The 18124-nt window shown below is 38.1% G+C and overlaps 1 pseudogene; it reads left to right on the top strand.

Moving 5' to 3' along the window:
• The first annotated feature begins 2458 nt into the window (after positions 1-2458).
• LOC145803711 (uncharacterized) lies at positions 2459-4994 on the top strand (annotated as a pseudogene).
• The last annotated feature ends 13130 nt before the right edge of the window (positions 4995-18124 follow it).

The raw sequence follows: 18124 nt of genomic DNA, 5'->3' as shown, positions 1-18124 counted from the left end.
AACATCTGGTTTTGGCGCATCTTACTGTAAATTTTCAGCATCTTTTTGTGGCACTTTAACACTTTATTTTGGAGTTTTTGTTGGCAGGTCTTGTTGAACTGCCTTAGAATTCTGCATAAGTTTCAAAACAATAGATTTTTCTTTAAATGTTACAAAAAATTCAAATTGTATAACCGTTTCAATAGCATCTTCGAGATCTTCTAAATATGCACGAGGCATCCCATTTTTAATTCCAAATCTCAATCCACTTTAGAAACGAGCAATAATCATCCATTTACTTTCAACAACTCTAGATTTGATAAATAACTCCTTATATTTTCTTGCATAATCAATCACATGCATATTACCTTACTCAAGTGCATATAATTGATCAAGAAAATCATCTTAAAGATCTCTTAGACAAATTTTTTCTTGAAGAAGTTCCTTGCTTGTCTTCCCAAGTCAATCCACTTGTATAGGATCTCTCACAATGTGAAAACATCATGGTGGAACCTTAAGCTCTGATACCAAACCAAATTGATGCAGGCAGTGCTATTAGGGTGAAAATAGAGGCTATTTGATGGTCTAAACAGTGTGTACTTTAGAGTTTTAAAACAGTATGTACTTTAGAGTTTTAAGAGTTAAATTGAAGGCTAATAGATAGAAGAAAGGATTAGAATTGATTTGAGGGTGATTGGATAAGGTTTAGAGGTTGTAAAATCCACTTTTAGAGGGCTATGAACAGTAATCCGAGAATAGTAAATTGAGACAGAAAAGAAAAAGAAAGAAGAAAAGAAGAAGATAGATGACTTTATAGAGACTTTAGGGTTGTATCACACAATCCATAAGAAAGTTTCAAAACTTTTCAAATCAAAATTCTAAAATATCAACTCTATTTAATTAGAAGTATTACATAACTTTATATAAACTTTAGAAATTTTCTAAACTAACTAGAAAAAAAAGAAAAGAAAAAAGAAACTACTATAATATCTTAGATTTCCAAAACTAATTTACGACTAAGAAATATAAATAAAACTTAATTAAATAACTTGATCCACAAGATATCCATGGGCAACTACAATCCACGACAACAATAATGAAAATTATCAAAATACCCTTATCTTAAAAATTCGTAAAAATATAAAAATAATCATAAAATAAGGCTTTAATAATATTAGGATCTCTTTGAAATCATGCCAATATTTAAATATAATTCCTACATTAAATTTAGCTTTTCTTGCGTTTCCGCATATAATTCCTACATTAAATTTAGCTTTTCTTGCGTTTCTTATATTCTACATCAGTTGGCTTATTAATTATCTAGTTTTTTCAACCTACTAATTTTGCAATTTTTAGAGTTTGGATCTTTATTTTGTGAAAAGAAAGGACGGAAAAAAAGAAGAAAAAGTGAATGGTTGTGTATTTTATTTTGTAAATTCAATTTCAAAAACACCTTGTCTCAAGATAATGTCCACAATCTGTTTAACATAATTTTTTTTTTGTTTTTTTAGATAACTTAGGGTGTTTGGGCCAGCTTGTGCGCCTCGACTAATCCTTAGGGGACCAATCCCACTGCCCACTAGCCAGGGCCGGCCCTGCCTTAAGGCAGGTAAGGCTTGTGCCTTAGGCCCCAAATTTTGGTCCAAAATTAGGGCCTCCAAATTTAAAAAAATGTTATAGGCCCAATCTTTTTCTTTTTTTTTTTTGGTTTTAAGATCAATTTAAAGGGCCCCAAATGTTTTATTGGGCCTGTGTATAATTTAGCCCATATTTATTTATAAATGTGTTTGGCCCATATTTATTAAAATGAAAATATATAAATAAAAAAAAAATTGAAAATGTGTTTGGGCCCAACCCAAAGTTTATGTGGTGTGGGACTGAAAACAACTTTGGAGGCTTTAAAGGGCCCCAAAACTGAAAATGTATTTAAAGGGGCCCAAAATGTGTTTGGGCCCAACCCAACCCAAACCATACATACAAATATAATATACAATAGCATAGCAGTGATGAAACGAAGTGCTTCAGTTTTCAATCTATGTTTAACAAAACGAAGTGAATCACTCTCCCTCTTGAAGGCAGGCAGACGAAGAGCATAGCATAGCATAGTCTCACTCTCCCTCTTTCACACACTTTTCCTCCGGCGATTCACTCTCTCTCTCTCACACACTCTCTCTCATGTAAGTCCTCTCTCTCACTATCAGATTTTATTAAATAAAGTTGCCCTAATTTTTTTTTATATTCTTTCTCTATCAATTAGTGGAATAATAAATTTGCCATAATTTTTTTATTACCTTCTTTATCCATTAGATTTTAGTGGAATAAATAATTTAGCCCTAATTTTTTTACCTAGGTATTTATCAGTTTTAATTGAATAATTTGTTTGCCCTAATTTTGTTTCATTAAATTATTTTTTTATAATTTATTTGCTATCAGATCAGTGGATTGTGATTTGTAGATTGAAGTGTTTGTGATTATAGCCATGTTTCCTAGGAAGTATAGCTCTGGAAATGAAAAGAGAAAGAAGAGGATGAAAGTAGAACAATTAATTCAATTTCAATCGGGAGCACTTGATAAATATTTTGGTACCAAGAAACAAATAAATATTTTGGGTTCAAATGACAATGATGAAGATTTGGTAATTGAAGAGCCTACTCATTGTGTGAGTAATAATGAGAATGATGATTTGGTTATTGAACAACCTAGTGAACATATGAATGAGAATGAGAATGAGAATGAGAATGAGAATGAGAATGAGAATGAAGATTTGGGGAATGTAGAATCTAATGAAAGTGAAGATATCAATGTTGAATGTGGACCTCTAAACATTTATGACCCTAGTAATTGGGACAAGATTGATCAAAATTTAAGGGATTTACTAGTTGAAAGAGGTCCCATAAGAGGTAATGGTGTGAATTTTCTCCTAGATGACAGAGATAGGCATTTTTCTTCTACATTTTACATGCGACAGTTACAAAATGGAGAGAAGCAGGATAGGAAGTGGCTAGTATATTCAGATGCTTCAGACATAGTGTTTTGCTTTTGTTGCAAGATGGGAACAATGTTCATTTGGCTACTGATGGATTGAAAGATTGGAAGAATATGGGCAACAAACTTAGAAGTCATGAAACTAGTAATGAGCACTTTATTTGCATGAGCAAATGGGTTGAGTTGGAAAGTAGATTGAAGAAGAATGAAACAATTGATAGAAGTGTTCAAGAACAAATCAACAAAGAAAGGGAACACTGGAGACAAGTGTTACTAAGGATAATTTCTATTGTGATCACTCTTGCTAAAAATAATTTAGCTTTTCGTGGAGACAATGAGAAGATTTATCAAGAAAGAAATGGAATCTTTTTAAGCTTAATTGAAATGCTTGCTAAATTTGATCCAGTAATGCAAAAACACATTCAACGTATTCAAAGGAGTGAAATTCATTACCATTATCTTGGCTAGAAAATCCAAAATGAATTGATACACTTGTTAGCGAGTGAGATCAAGTGTACGATTGTGGCAAGAATCAAAAAAGCAAAATATTTTTCAATTATTCTTGATTGTCCTCCAGATGTTAGTCATGAAGAACAAATGTCTCTTGTGATAAGATGTGTAGATGTTTCAACTAGTCCGGTAAAGGTAGAAGAATTCTTTTTAGAATTTTTGAAAGTGGATGATACATCGGGGTTGGGACTTTTTAATGTACTTAGAGAGGCATTGCACACACTCCAGCTTGATATTGGTGTTATAAGAGGGCAAGGATATGATGATGGCTCTAATATGAAAGGGAGACACAAAGGTGTACAAAAAAGAGTACTTGAAATAAATCCAAGAGCATTCTACACACCATGTGGGTGTCATAGTCTTAATCTTGCCCTTTGTGATATGGCTACCTCTTGTTCCAAAGCTATCTATTTCTTTAGAGTGGTACAACGCATATATGTGTTGTTTTTATCTTCTACAAAGAGGTGGAAAATTTTCAAAGACAATGTGGAAGGTCTCACACTTAAGCCATTATCACAAACTCGTTGGGAAAGTCGCATTGAAAGTGTTAAAGCTATACGGTACCAAGCTCCACAAATTAGAGATGCTTTAATTCAGTTGGAAAAAGAAGCTGATGATCCCAATACAAAGTGTGAAGCTGAATCCTTAGTTACATCTGAAATTGAGAACTTTGAGTTTTTGCTTGGCATGATTATTTGGCACAATCTGTTGTTTGCTGTTAATTCTGTTAGCAAGACATTTCAAGCTGAAGACATGCATATTGATGTTGCTATACATCAATTAAAAGGACTCATTACATTTCTTGAGAAGTATAGAGAAACTGGATTTTTGGAGGCCATGATTGAAGCTAAAGAAGTTGCAATTGAAATGGAGATTGAGCCTACATTCGTGAAAGGCGTGTCATTCGTAGAAAGAAACATTTTGATGAGAATGTTAGTGAAGAGGTTGCACAATCAGCTGAAGAATCCTTTAGAGTTAATTATTTCATATATATAATAGATCAAACTCTTTCTTCACTTAAGAGTAGATTTGAACAATTTCAAATATATGATGAAACTTTTGGATTTTTGTTTGATTTGAAGAAGTTAAATTCTACCAATGATGAGTGCTTGAAGGCTTATTGTGCTAATCTTGAAGACTTTTTGAAACATGATGGGCTTATGGATATTGATGGGAGAGATTTATTTTCTGAGTTGACAGTCTTTAAAGAAATTTTGCCAAAAGAAATCAGTAGGCCAATTGAGGTGATGAATTATTTGAAATTGATAGATGGTTGTTTTCCAAATGCCTGGATTGCGTATAGAATATTATTGACTATTCCAATTACCGTTGCCTCTGGAGAAAGAAGTTTTTCGAAGTTAAAATTGATCAAACCCTACCTTCGATCAACAATGTCACAAAAAAGATTGAATGGATTAGCTATATTGACTATTGAAAAGGATTTGGTAGATAAATTAGATTATACAAACTTAATTAGTGATTTTGCAGCTAAAAATGCAAGAAGAGTAGTATTTAAGTGATTGTTGGGTTAATTGTAAGCTGGATATAGCTAAACTATAAAGCAACAAAACCAGTTTTTAATGTTTTTGAGTCATTGTACTGATTTCTTCCTATCTTAATAAATGAAAGTAAATTTTAGTTTATAATTTTAATGATTATATGTTCAAGTATACTTAAATAAAAAATTTATGGATACTTATCATTTTATGCATAAATTTTTTATTAAAAAAAAATATATTAAAGGGGCCCCATTTTCACAGTGCGCCTTAGGCCCCACAAATCTCAGGGTCGGCCCTGCCACTAGCCCCCATTTACAGCCATAGCAAAGCTCCACATGAACTGATCCAACACAAAGATTGATAGCACCTAAGAGATTTTGAACCTAAGACCTAGATATCAGTAAACTCTTAAGTTTCAAACCTACACCACTAAGCCAACCCTTGGGGGTTGTCTGTTTTACATAATGTTCTACGAAGTGCGGGAATTTTGCTTTTACCCATAAATTCTCATCCTTCATACATATTTTGCCAAAAGTTATTAGTTTAGGCCATCTCCAATTGTGTATCAAACTCATTATCAAATTTGAATTTGATGAAAAAGGTTCCTTTTTTCAGCTCCAACGATTTTATCAAATCGATATCAAATTGAGGATTTTACTTTTCTATTATCAAACTGAGGATTAACTTTTCTTTTATCAAATCACTGTTCATTACCATTGTCGGATATCGGATGTCCCCCTAGATGTTCTCTGGATGTCCTTCTGAATGACCACCACAAAGCAAACAAAAGTGAAAAAATTACACTAGCTGATTGACCGCCTGCTCAACCACCTCAAGGTCAAAAAAAAAAAAAAAAAAATTTACACTGGCCGGTTGATCGGTTGGACATCTGCCTAGTCATCCTCCCGGTTGACTGGTGGTCTGATAAAATTCCAAAATCCTCCGTTGGAGGACTTGATATCAAAGAAAATTTTTACTCAAATTTAATAAAAAAAATTGGTACACCGTTAAAAATGCTCTTATAGTTATAACCTAGAAAAAAAAAAATCGAAAACCAAGGATCCCAATCTTTTTTAGAAACGAAAAATAGTTTACGAGACTAAAACATCAATTAATGTTTAGCCACAAAAGGGAATTCGAGCACTTTTAACATTGCTAAATTTTGAAATTCAGCAAAGTTATTCAACACAAAATTGAATCCCCCTCCAAATTTTAAATTGTCAGAAGAATTAGTAAGTGCTGCATCCAAATAGACCCTAGAAAAGTCCAGACCAGAGTAACTTCCATCATTCCCATCTATATATAGCAGCAATCTCACAATGCAAAGGCACTGAACATGGTATATAGATACATGTATTATATTCACTACATATATCAGATGTTGTAATTAAGTTTTATCTTATTAAAATATTTTCATAACTTTCTTATCTTGAGCCCATTAAATTAATTGGGTCTAATCGAAACCCAATCGAAAAGCCCAAAATTAATGGGTTCGGAGAAATTATTGCCAAATGGGCCCAAGTGAATTCTATTGAACGGGCTCACAAGAAAGTTAACAAATTGGGCCGAGGAGGATACATTTCAAACATATATCTCTAAAGAAAGCCCAACAAGCCCATTTGAGAAGGTCCAGATCATATGGGTGTCCAAGGAGGTTAACTGTTGCTTTCAGAAGAGATGAAACCCTCGGAAGAGATCCATTCTCCGAGGTATTTGCTTAGTCTTGAAAGAGTTCGGAACCACGAACTTAGAGACCTATTTGAGCTCGGACTCGAAAGGATTTGAATCTACGAACTTATAGATCTGAAGTGCTTGGCTTCGAATGGATTTAGACACAATCTAGAAGCCGCTCCATTAATGAATCCCAGAACACTTGCGGGCTCGGAGCTTTCCAAGATTTACACACCATAACCATGGACGTAATGGAGTCTGAACAAAGGACCTAATCTCGAGGATGATGAATGGAGATAAATTTAGTCTGTGGTTAGACAAGCCTATACCTGGGTCGAGGTAGAATGATCTAGGGGATCCTTGAGACTCCGCAATATTTGCGGTAGGGCATTTTCTTGAACTACCCTTGACCCTTCTGCGGCAAGGCGTTCTCTGGGACTATTCCTAACCCTTTGGGATGATTGGGGATCATTGGCTAGGTATAGCTAAAAAAGGTTCGCTGAGGGGTTGATCTCCTCTTTGGGGTTTTCCTCATCCTTAGAGAGGTCAGCTTCTCAGACAAGGTAGTTAGAGGGAATATTCCCTATATGCCTTGCACATGGGCTCCATCCATGAGGTGCTTATAAATAGCACCCACCCATAGCTTTACAAGGAATGAATTTTGGAGAGACAACTATTGGGAAAGAACTAATTTCCCTTCTCCATTATCTACCTTGAGAGTGAAAGTGGGAGATCCATAGGATAGCCTTGCCATTATTCTCTCTCTAACTATTTTGCTTTATTCTTCACCCAATCTCTTATCTCCATCATCTCTTTGTTATTTTGTTCCTAGTTGTGACTGTTAAAGAATCTAAATCTCTCATCATTTCTAAAGAATTTCAAAGATCTTTGAAGATCTTCGAATTTTCCAACAACATTCTTGAACTCTCACATACATTTTGGCGATTCTACTGGGAAGGCTGATTGGTTAACGGTCTCAATAAGATCCGGAATCTACATAACTCCGGTGAAGATGGCGGGAGAAGAAGAAGTTCATCAACAAGGCTCTTCCAATGGTGGTAATGAGAGGACTCAGTTCAGGACCCACCTCTCATCCTTGAAGCCATTCAAGGACTCCAATACGCTCAACAAGAGATTCTCATGACTTATCAAAATCTCACCCACACCATGTTCGTGATAGGTTCAAATTTCGCACCACCGGCAACAAATAGAGGTCAAGTCGGTTCCAGCAAGCATCAACAACTTCATGGTGATGTTGGGAATGGTCAAAACCATCAGGACTGACCCCCAATTCTCCCTGAGGTTGCTTAAAATGGTGTGCAAAATCAAGTGTTAGGAGGAACAAGTCATGGCCAAGCTGTGGCCTATGGAGCGCAAAATCATGCACGTGGAGGATCGAGCCATGGTCCATCGATGGTTGGAAGAGTTTTCAAGGCGATAAATGGTGTTCCAACGGCTGTGGAAGTTTAAGGAAGGCCCACAGAAATTTCTCTACAAAATGGTGCTCTATCCATACTTAATTTTGTTTCAATGATTGTAAATTCTACTAATGTACTGAGATGGTCTCCTTGGGTTTTGACAACGGCTTTCCAAGCCCAACCCGGCATACCCATGGCATGTAATAGAGTTTATGGAACCCAATTCAACGCTCCATCACCGAATGTCATATCCATAGATGCCAATGGTCAATACCACCACGTTCCTACACTGATGGTGAATTCTCAACACCCAAATAGCCAAGTTGCTCCAGGCTCGATTTTCGGGTCTACAAGCCAAGTTTAGGGAATACCACCATCAAGTTCTCTCCCTCAATAATTTCTCACTCTCGTCGATGTGCAAGCCATGTTCGATCTCGAATGGGACAAGAGGACTTTACCCTTTTTGCCCAATCTGGATGTCAAGCCACTATACCCTATCGACATGTTGTTCAGTTCATAGAGACTTTAGGGATTCATGGTTCAAATCATGTCCTCCGACTGAGAGAATTCTCCAAGTCCCTCATTGATCGAGCATATAATTGGTACGTTAACTTGGCCTTAAACTCTATCCAAATTTGGGAGGAGATGGTCAACAAATTCCATGCCAAATTCTTTTAGGTGGCCGAGAAAGTGACTACACTTACCCTGTGTATGGAAAAGTAGTGAGAGGGTGAAGACATTCTCGAATATGTGAAGAGGTTGAAAGACAAAGCCGTGGACTGTCACGAGGCTATAGAGGAAGGCTACTTGGTCCAAATGTGTGTTGAATGGGCATTGAACGGGTATAAGATGTTTCTTGTTAATCACAAGTTATCCACATTCTCAACACTAATTGAAGCATCTCAGAACATCAACATACCTCAGTCTCAGGAGATTGGGTTCGAGACTAGTTATAAAATTAGCTTCAAGACATCCTGAGGGCCTTTTGTTACTGCGACTTCCGTGTCTTCTACTCGAAAGTCGTAGGGAGAGAAATTCAGAGGTCAGAAGAGGAAAAACTGCGAAGATGTCACTCCTTTTCCTTATAGTGTTGAGGAGGTGAAGGCCTTAGTTAAAGAATGGGTGGCAGACGGGGAATTGAAGTTACTTCGTATCAAAGAGCTTTTGCCGAAAAAAGACCATAAAGGCCCTAATTATTGTGTTTTCCACGGATCACTAGGACATCCTACAGAAAAGTGCCAGACGCTTAAAAAGATCTTATAAAGAAAATTGAAGTAGATGAGCTAGAGTTCAAAGAACATGGGCCCCAGGATATCTTAGAAGATGTGGCTATGATGGCGTATGACGGCCATAACCCGAGTAGCTGGTGAAAGCTTTCCGAATGACCTCGCAACTCTAGGGGCAAGGGTCGACATTCCGTAGAAGAAGTCTATTTGTGACATCTACAATTTGTGTTTACGGCATTATCCGAGAAGTTCTATCATTCTTATGTTATGAAGAAATTTATTTCCTCCATATTGTGTATCTCCATTAGAAAGTCATTCTCTCTATATTGTGTATCTTCATTATCTTATGTTGCTTGAGATAGTTTTCAATTTTTTACTGCCCCTCGAAAAAGGAGTAATAGACTTGATTGCCAACCAAGAAGGATCTTTCTTGCCAAAGAAAGGAGTGTGCTTCCATCCGGACTTGTAAGGGACAGCCCTTACTTCCATTTGGACTTTCGAGGAACAACCCTTGCTTCCGTTCGGAATTCCAAGGGACATCGCTTACTCTCATTAGTGTGGTTACGAACTTCAGAGGGACAACCCTTGTTTTCATCAGTGCGAGCTTCAAGAATCTTTCTTATTGAAGTAAAGTGTGTGCTCCCACTCAAACTTTCGAAGAATAGACTTCGCTGCCATTAGTGCAAGCTTCGAGGATCTTTCTTACTGAAGTAGAGTGTGTGCTCCCACGTGGACTTCCGAATAACAGCCCTTGAGACTCGGTTGCCTGTCAAAAGGGATATTTTTTGCCAAAGTGGGGTGAGTGCTACTATTTGGACTCTTGAGGGACAGCCTTGCTTCCGTTCGGACTTCCGAGGGACATCTTTGTTCTTATTAGTGTGGGTTTGAAATTCCGAGGGACAGCCCTTGTTTCCATCACTGCAAACTTCGTGGATCTTTCTTGTGGAAGTAGAGTGTGTGCTTCCACTCAGACTTTTGAATAACAGACCTCGCTCCTATCAGTGGGAGCTTCAAGGATCTTTCTAATTGAAGTAAAATGTACTCCCACTCGAACTTCTAAGAGACATCTTTTACTTCAATTAGTTGTCAAAGAAGGGAGTGTGCTTTCACTCAGACTTTTGAAGAACAACCCTTGCTTCCATTAGTGCGAGCTTCGATTTCACTCGGATTTTTGAGGGATAGACTTTACTTCTATTAGTTGCCGAAGAAGGGAGTGTACATCCACTTGGACTTCTGAAGAAGAGCCTTGCTTCCGTATAGACTTCCGAGGGACAATCTTTACTTCTGTTAGTGTGAGCTTGGTAGACTCATTTGCCTGCCAGAAGGGAACAACCAGTAGTCATCACGAGTTTTAAGGCTATATTTTCATTTAATAAACATATTTCAAACAATTTAAAACTAGTGTTAAGGATTTATCTATATCTAGTCCTTCAATGAAAGTCCTGAATCTCAAGCAAGGGTTTCAAGATATATATATAATCAGAGCTAGTTAAAGAGGCAAAAAGACCAAATTCAACAAAGGCAATAGATATTTCAAGACAGAATTACAGATCCTCAGAGCATTAGACAAAATATGACAGTGTGATTATGAGCTCTACAACAACATCAATATTGCTCTCCCTCTTGGCAAAAGGGTTTCAAATCTTGATTTCACAAACTTTGGGGTTTTGTACAAATTAAGCATTCTAGGTTCCAGCTCCAAAGTTATAAATAATAGGCCTAACAAATCAAAGCTCAAAGCATATATATATATATATATATATAATATGGTATAAGAAGAAGGAGAAGAGGGTTTCGGTAGAAGTGGCTTATAGATCCGAAGCAATGTAGAAGAAATAGACTGAAGCAAGCACCAAAATGGCCCGAGACAGTCATAATAGGTCGGCGACAGCATGTGTAGCTCACACAAGTAGTGAGTGAGAAGGATGCTGGACGGACCAACAATGCATTGGGTGGGCGTCGTGGTCAGCACTAGCCGGTCACGGCTGACAGATGCAATTATTGTAGGTGCTGGACATGAAGCATGCAAACCACGCGAGTTGTAATGGTCGGTGGTAGCGCAAAAAAAAAAAAAAAAGAATAACAGCTCACGGCGGTGTGTACTCCTAATTGAAGTGAAAGAAAAGGAAATAGAAGGTTAAAAGCACAAGATGCAATGGTCTTGGCACCTAGAGTTGCTACAAATGGTGTTGACCTCTGGTATTGTAGAAGTAAAGCTTCATAGAAGAAGATGAAATTATGTCTCTCAGTTTAGAGAGAGAATATGTTAAGAATATGATTTGGCAAAAAAAGTGGATATGGATGGAGGGTTTTTTGTGTTTGACTTGGTATATATGTATATATATTTATATATAAATATAAGTGTTATTGAATAAAGAAGTTTGGTGGTGGTTTTCAAGAATTACTTGGGCAAAGAAAAGTTTGTTTGAATAAAGAATAAGAATTAAAGGTTGTGATTCTTTAATGCTTTATAGAAGAAAAAAAAAATGTGTGGGCTGATACCTTTTCAGTATAAAGATAGAATTCTTGCTTTCCTTTGACCTGAAAAAATCAAAGGCACAAAAGTGTGTTTGCCAAATATGGCATGAGGATAAAAGATTCCTTCTTATCATTATTAGTTGATAAGTCTATCCATAAATTATGATGAGCCATCAATTTTATCCAAAAGTCATATGAAGACAAAATATTTTCGAGGGAGTGAGGCGACGCATGACCGAAGAAGTTAAAATGTGCACGTCCGAGAGAATCAAAATTTCTCATATATGCAAGGGGCAAAATATAAGAGGGGTTAACTTGAGCCCATTAAATTAATTAGGTCCAATCAGAAAGCCCAAAATTAATGGGTCCGGAGAAAGTATTGTCAAATGGGCCAAAGTGAATTCTATTGAACGGGCCTACAAGAAAGTCAACAAATTGGGCCGAGGAGGATATATTTCAAGCATATATCTCTAAAGATAGCCCAACAAGCCCATTCAAGGAGGTCCAGATCATATGGGTGTCTGAGGACGTTAACTGTTGCTTTAAGAAGAGATGAAACCCTCAGAGGAGATCCTTTCTCCAAGGTATTTGCTTAGTCTTGAAAGGGTTTGAAACCACGAACCTAGAGACCTATTTGAGCTTGGACTCAAAAGGGTTCAGATCTACGAACCTAGAGATCTGAAGCACTTCGCTTCGAATGGATTAGGACACAATCTAGAAGCCGCTTCATTAATGAGTCCTAGAACACTTACGGGCTCGGAGCTTTCTGGGATCTACGTACCAGAACTATGGGCGAAATGGAGTCTGAACAAAGGACCGATCTCAGAGAAGGTGAGTGGAGATAAATTCACTCTTTAGTTAAACTAGCTTATACCTAGGTTGAGGTGGCGCGATCTAGGGGCTCTTGGAGACTCGACAATATTTGCGGCAGGGCGTTCTCTTGAATTACCCCTGACCCTTCTGCAGCAAGGCGTCCTCTAGGACTACCCTTGACCCTTTGGGATGATTAGGGATCATTGGTTAGGTATGGCTAAGAAGAAGAGTTCGCTGAGGAGTTGATCTCCTCTTCGGGGTTTTCCTCATCCTCGGAGAGGTTACCTTCTCGGACAAGGTAGTTAGAGGGAATATTCCTCATGTGCCTTTGCACATGGGCATCCTATATCATGAGGTGTCTATAAATAGCACTTACCCATAGCTTTATAAGGAATAGATTTTGGAGAGATAACTATTGGGAAATAACTAATTTCCCTTCTCCATTATCTATCTTCAGAGTGAAAATGGGAGATCCATGGGAGAGCCTTGCCATTATTCTCTCTCTAACTATTTTGCTTTATTCTTCACCCAATCTCTTATCTCCATCATCTTTTTGCTATTGTGTTCCTAGTTGTGATTGTTAAAGAATCTAAGTGTCTCATCATTTTTCAAGAATTTCAAAGATCTTTGAAGATCTTTGAATTTTTCGACAACATTCTTGAACCCTCACATAAACTTTGGCGACTCTGCTGGGGAGGCAGATTGGTTAACTGTCTTAACAAGATCCAAAATCTACATAACTCCAGTGAAGATGGCGGGAGAATAAGTTCATCAACAAGGCTCTTCCAATGGTGGAGATGAAAGGACTCAAATTCAAGACCCACCTCTCATACTTGAAGCCATTCAAGGACTCCAACACACTCAACAAGAGATTCTCATGACCTTTCAAAATGTCACCCACACCATGTTTGTGATGGGTTCAAATTTCGCACCACCGGCAACAAATAGAGGTCAAGTCGGTTCCAACAAGCCTTAACAACTTCATAGCGATGTTGGGAATGGTCAAAACCATTAGGACCGACCCCTAATTCTCCCTGAAGTTGCTCAAAATGGTGTGCAAAATCAAGTTCTATGAGGAATAATTCATGGCCAACCTGTGGCCTATGAAGCGCAAAATCATGTACGTGGAGGATCAAGCCATGGTCCATCGATGGTTGGAGGAGTTTCCGATGCGATAAATGGTGTTCTAACAGCTGTGGAAGTTTAAGGAAGGCCCACAGAAATTTCTCTACAAAATAGTGCTCTATCCATACCTAATTTTGTTTCAATGATTGTAAATTCTACTAATGTACTGAAATGGTCTCCTTGGGTTTTGACAACGACTTTCCAAACCCAACCCGGCATACCCATGGCGTGTAACGGAGTTTATGGAACCCAATTCAACGCTCCATCACCGAATGTCATATCCATAGATGCCAATGGTCAATATCACCACGTTCCTACACCAATGGTGAATTTTCAACACACAAATTGCCAAGTCGCTCCAGGCTCGTTTTTCGAGTCTACAAGCCAAGTTCAGGGAATACTACCATTAATTTCTCTCCCTCAACAATTTCTCACTCTTGCCGATGTGCAAGTCATGTTCGATCTCGAACGGGACAAGAGGACTTTACCCTCTTTGTCCAATTCGGATGTCAAGCCACCATAACCTATCGATATGTTGAGTTATCCATACCAGGCAGGGTACACAGTGCCGAAATTCATCAAATTTGATGGCAAGCAAGGAAATGCTCGAGAACATGTTGTTCGGTTCATAGAGACTTTGGTAAATCATGTCCTCTAACTGAGAGAATTCTCCAAGTCCCTTACCGACCGAGCATATAGTTGGTACGTTAACTTGGGCCCAAACTCTATCCAAAGTTGGGAGGAGATGGTCAACAAACTCCATGTCAAATTCTTTTAGGTGGTCAAGAAAGTGACCACACTTACCCTATGTATGGAAAAGTAGTGAGAGAGTGAAGACATTCTCGAATATGTGAAGAGGTTCCAAGATAAAGCCATGGACTGTCACGAGGCTATAGAGGAAAGCTACTTGGTCCAAATGTGTATTGAAGGGGCATTGGATGGGTATAAGATGGTTCTTGTTAATCACAAGCTATCCACATTCTCGGCACTAATTGAAGCATCTCAGAACATCAACATACCTCAGTCTCAGGAGATTGGGTTCGAGACTAGTTATAAAACCAGCTTCAAGACATCCCGAGGACCTTCTTTCACTGCGGCTTTCGTGTCTTCTACCCGAAAGTCGCAGAGGGAGGAATTCAGAGGTCAAAAGAGGAAAAACTACGAAGATGGCACTCATTTTCCGTGTAGTGTTGAGGAGATGAAGGCCCTAGCTAAAGAATAGGTAGCAGATAGGGAATTGAAGTTGCTTCATATCGAAGAGCTTTTGCCAAAGAAGGACCGCAAGGGACCTAATTATCGTGTTTTCCACCGATTACTAGGACATCCTACAGAAAAGTGCTGGATGCTTAAGAAGATCTTTATAAAGAAAGTTGAAGTAGATGAGCAAGAGTTCAAAGAACATGGGCCCTAAGATATCTTAGAAGATGTGGCTATGATGGCGTATGACGGCCACAACCTAAGTAGCTGGTGAAAGCTTTCTGAATGCCTCGCAACTCTAGGGGCAAGGGTTGACATTCCATTGAAGAAGTCTATCTATGACATCTACAATTTGTATTTACAGCATTGGCCGAGAAGTTCTATCTTTCTTATGTTATGAAGAAATTTATTTCCTTCATATTGTGTATCTCCATTAGAAATTTATAATCTCTATATTGTGTATCTTCATTATGTTATGTTGCTTGAGACAGTTTTCAATTTTTTGTTGCCCCTCAAACAAAAAAGAGTAATAGACTCGATTGCCAACTAGGAAGGATTTTTCTTGCCAAAGAAAAGTGTGTGCTTCCACCCGGACTTTCGAGGGACAGCCTTTGCTTCCATTTGGACTTTCGAGGAACAACCCTTGCTTTCAAGCGAACTTTCGAGGGACTGCCCTTATTTCCATCAGTGCGAGCTTCGAGGATCTTTCTTGTTAAAGTAGAGTGTGTGCTTCCATTTAGACTTTTGAAGAACAGACCTCACTCCCATCAGTGTGAGCTTCGAGGATCTTTCTTACTGAAGTAGAGTGTGTGCTCCCACGTGGACTTCCGAATAACAACCCTCGAGACTCGGTTGCCTGTCAGGGTGTGTACTACTATTCAGCCTTCTGAGGGATAACCTTGCTTCCGTTTGGACTTTCGAGGGACATCCCTTGCTTTCGTTAGTGTGGGTTCAAACTTCCGAGGGACAACCCTTGTTTCTATCAGTACGAGCTTCGAGGATTTTTCTTGTTGAAATAGAGTGTGTGTTCCCACTCAGACTTTTAAAGAATAGACCTCGTTGCCATCAGTGGGAGCTTTGAGGATATTTCTTACTGAAGTAAAGTGTACTCTCACTCGGACTTCTAAGAGACAACTTTTACTTCCATTAGTTGTCAAAGAAGGTAGTATGCTCTCACTCAGACTTCCGAAGAATAGGCCTTGCTTCCATCAGTGCGAGCTTTGATCTCACTCGGATTTTCGAGGGATAGACTTTGCTTCCAATAGTTGCCGAAGAAGGGAGTTTACATCCACTCAGATTTTCAAAGGAGAGCCTTACTTTCGCTCTGACTTTCCAGGGACAATCTTTACTTCTGTTAGAGTGAGGTTGGTAGACTCATTTGCCTTCTAGAAGGGAACAACCAGTAGTCATCACGAGTTTTGAGGCTATATTTGCTTTTAATAAACATATTTCAAACAACTGAAGTGGCAGCCTGGTGTTGAAGATTTATCTATATCCAGTCCTTCAATGAAAGTCCCAAATCTCAAGCAAAAGTTTCAAGATGTATATAATTAGAGCAAGTTAAAGAGGCACAAAGACCAAATTTAACAAAGGCAATAGATATTTCAAGACAGAATTACAGATCCTCAGAGCATTAGACAAAATGTGACAGTATGATTATGAGCATTACAACAGCATCAATATTGCTCTCATTCTCAGCAAGAGGGTTTCAAATTTTGATTTCACAAACTTTGGGGTTTTGTACAAATTAAACATTCCAGGTTCCAGCTCCAAAGTTATAAATAATAGGCCTAACAAATCAAAGCTCAAAGCATATATATATATATATATATATAATATGGTATAAGAAGAAGGAGAAGAGGATTTCGGTAAAAGTGGCTTATAGATCCGAAGCAGTGTAGAAGAAATAGACTGAAGCGAGCACAAAAATGGCCCGGGACAGTCAGAATAGGTCGCCGACAACACGTGTAGCTCGCACGAACAGTGAGTGAGAAGGATGCTGGACAGACCAACAACGCATTGGGTAGGCGTCGTGGTCAGCACTGGCCGGTCACGGTTAACAGATGCAACAATATTGCAGGTGCTGGACATGAGTCATGCAAACCACGCGAGTTGGGGTGGTCGGCGACGACGCAAAAAAAAAGAACAGTGGCTTACGGTGTGTACTCCTAACTGAAGTGACAGAAAAGGAAAGAGAAGGTCAAAAGCACAAGATGCAATGGTCTTGGCACCTGGAGTTGCTACAAATGGTGTTGACCTCTGGTATTGCAGAAGTAGAGCTTCATGAAAGAAAATGAAATTGTGTTTCTCAGTTTAGAGAGAGAATATGCTGATAATATGATTTGGCAAAAAAAGTGGATCAGGATGGAGGTTATTTTGTCCTTGACTTGGTGTATAAATATAAGTGTTATTGAATAAAGAAGTTTGGTGGTGGTCTTTAAGAATTACCTGAGCAAAGAAAAGTTTGTTTGAATAAAGAATAAGAATTAAAGGTTGAGATTCTTTAATGCTTTATAGGAAAAAACAAAAAATTGTGTGGGCCGATACCTTTTAAGTATAAATATGGAATTCTTACTTTCCTTTGACCTGGAGCAATTAAAAAAAGAAAAAGAAATAAAATGCACAAAAGTGTATTTGCCAAATATGGCATAAGGATAAAAGATTCCTTCTAATTATTATTAGTTGATAATTTTATCCATAAATTATGATGACTCATCAATCTTATCCAAAAGTCACATGAAGACAAAATATTCCCGAGGGAGTGAGGCGAAGCATCACCAAAGAAGTGAAAATGTGCATGTTCGAGAAAATCAAAATTTCTCATACATTCAAGGAGCAAAATGTAAGAGGGGTTAACTTGAGCTCATTAAATTAATTGGGTCCAATCGGAAAGCATAAAATTAATGGGTCCGGAGAAATTATTGCCAAATGAGCCCAAGTGAAGTCTATTGAACGGGCCCACAAGAAAGTGAACAAATTGGGCCGAAAAAGATACATTTCAAACATATATCTCTAAAGAAAGCCCAACAAGCCCATTCGAGGAGGTCTAGATCATACGGGTGTTCGAGGAGGTTAACTGTTGCTTTAAGAAGAAATGAAACCCTTGGAGGAGATCCATTTTCTGAGGTATTTGCTTAGTCTTAAAAGGGTTCGGAACCTCGAACCTAGAGACCTATTTGAGCTCGAACTCGAAAGGGTTTGGATCTACGAACCTAGAGATTTG

Source organism: Camellia sinensis, chromosome 12 (assembly GCF_055761805.1).
Source record: "Camellia sinensis isolate YWXY chromosome 12, ASM5576180v1, whole genome shotgun sequence".
Classification (NCBI taxonomy): domain Eukaryota; kingdom Viridiplantae; phylum Streptophyta; class Magnoliopsida; order Ericales; family Theaceae; genus Camellia; species Camellia sinensis.
This window is presented reverse-complemented; position numbering and strand designations above follow the sequence as displayed.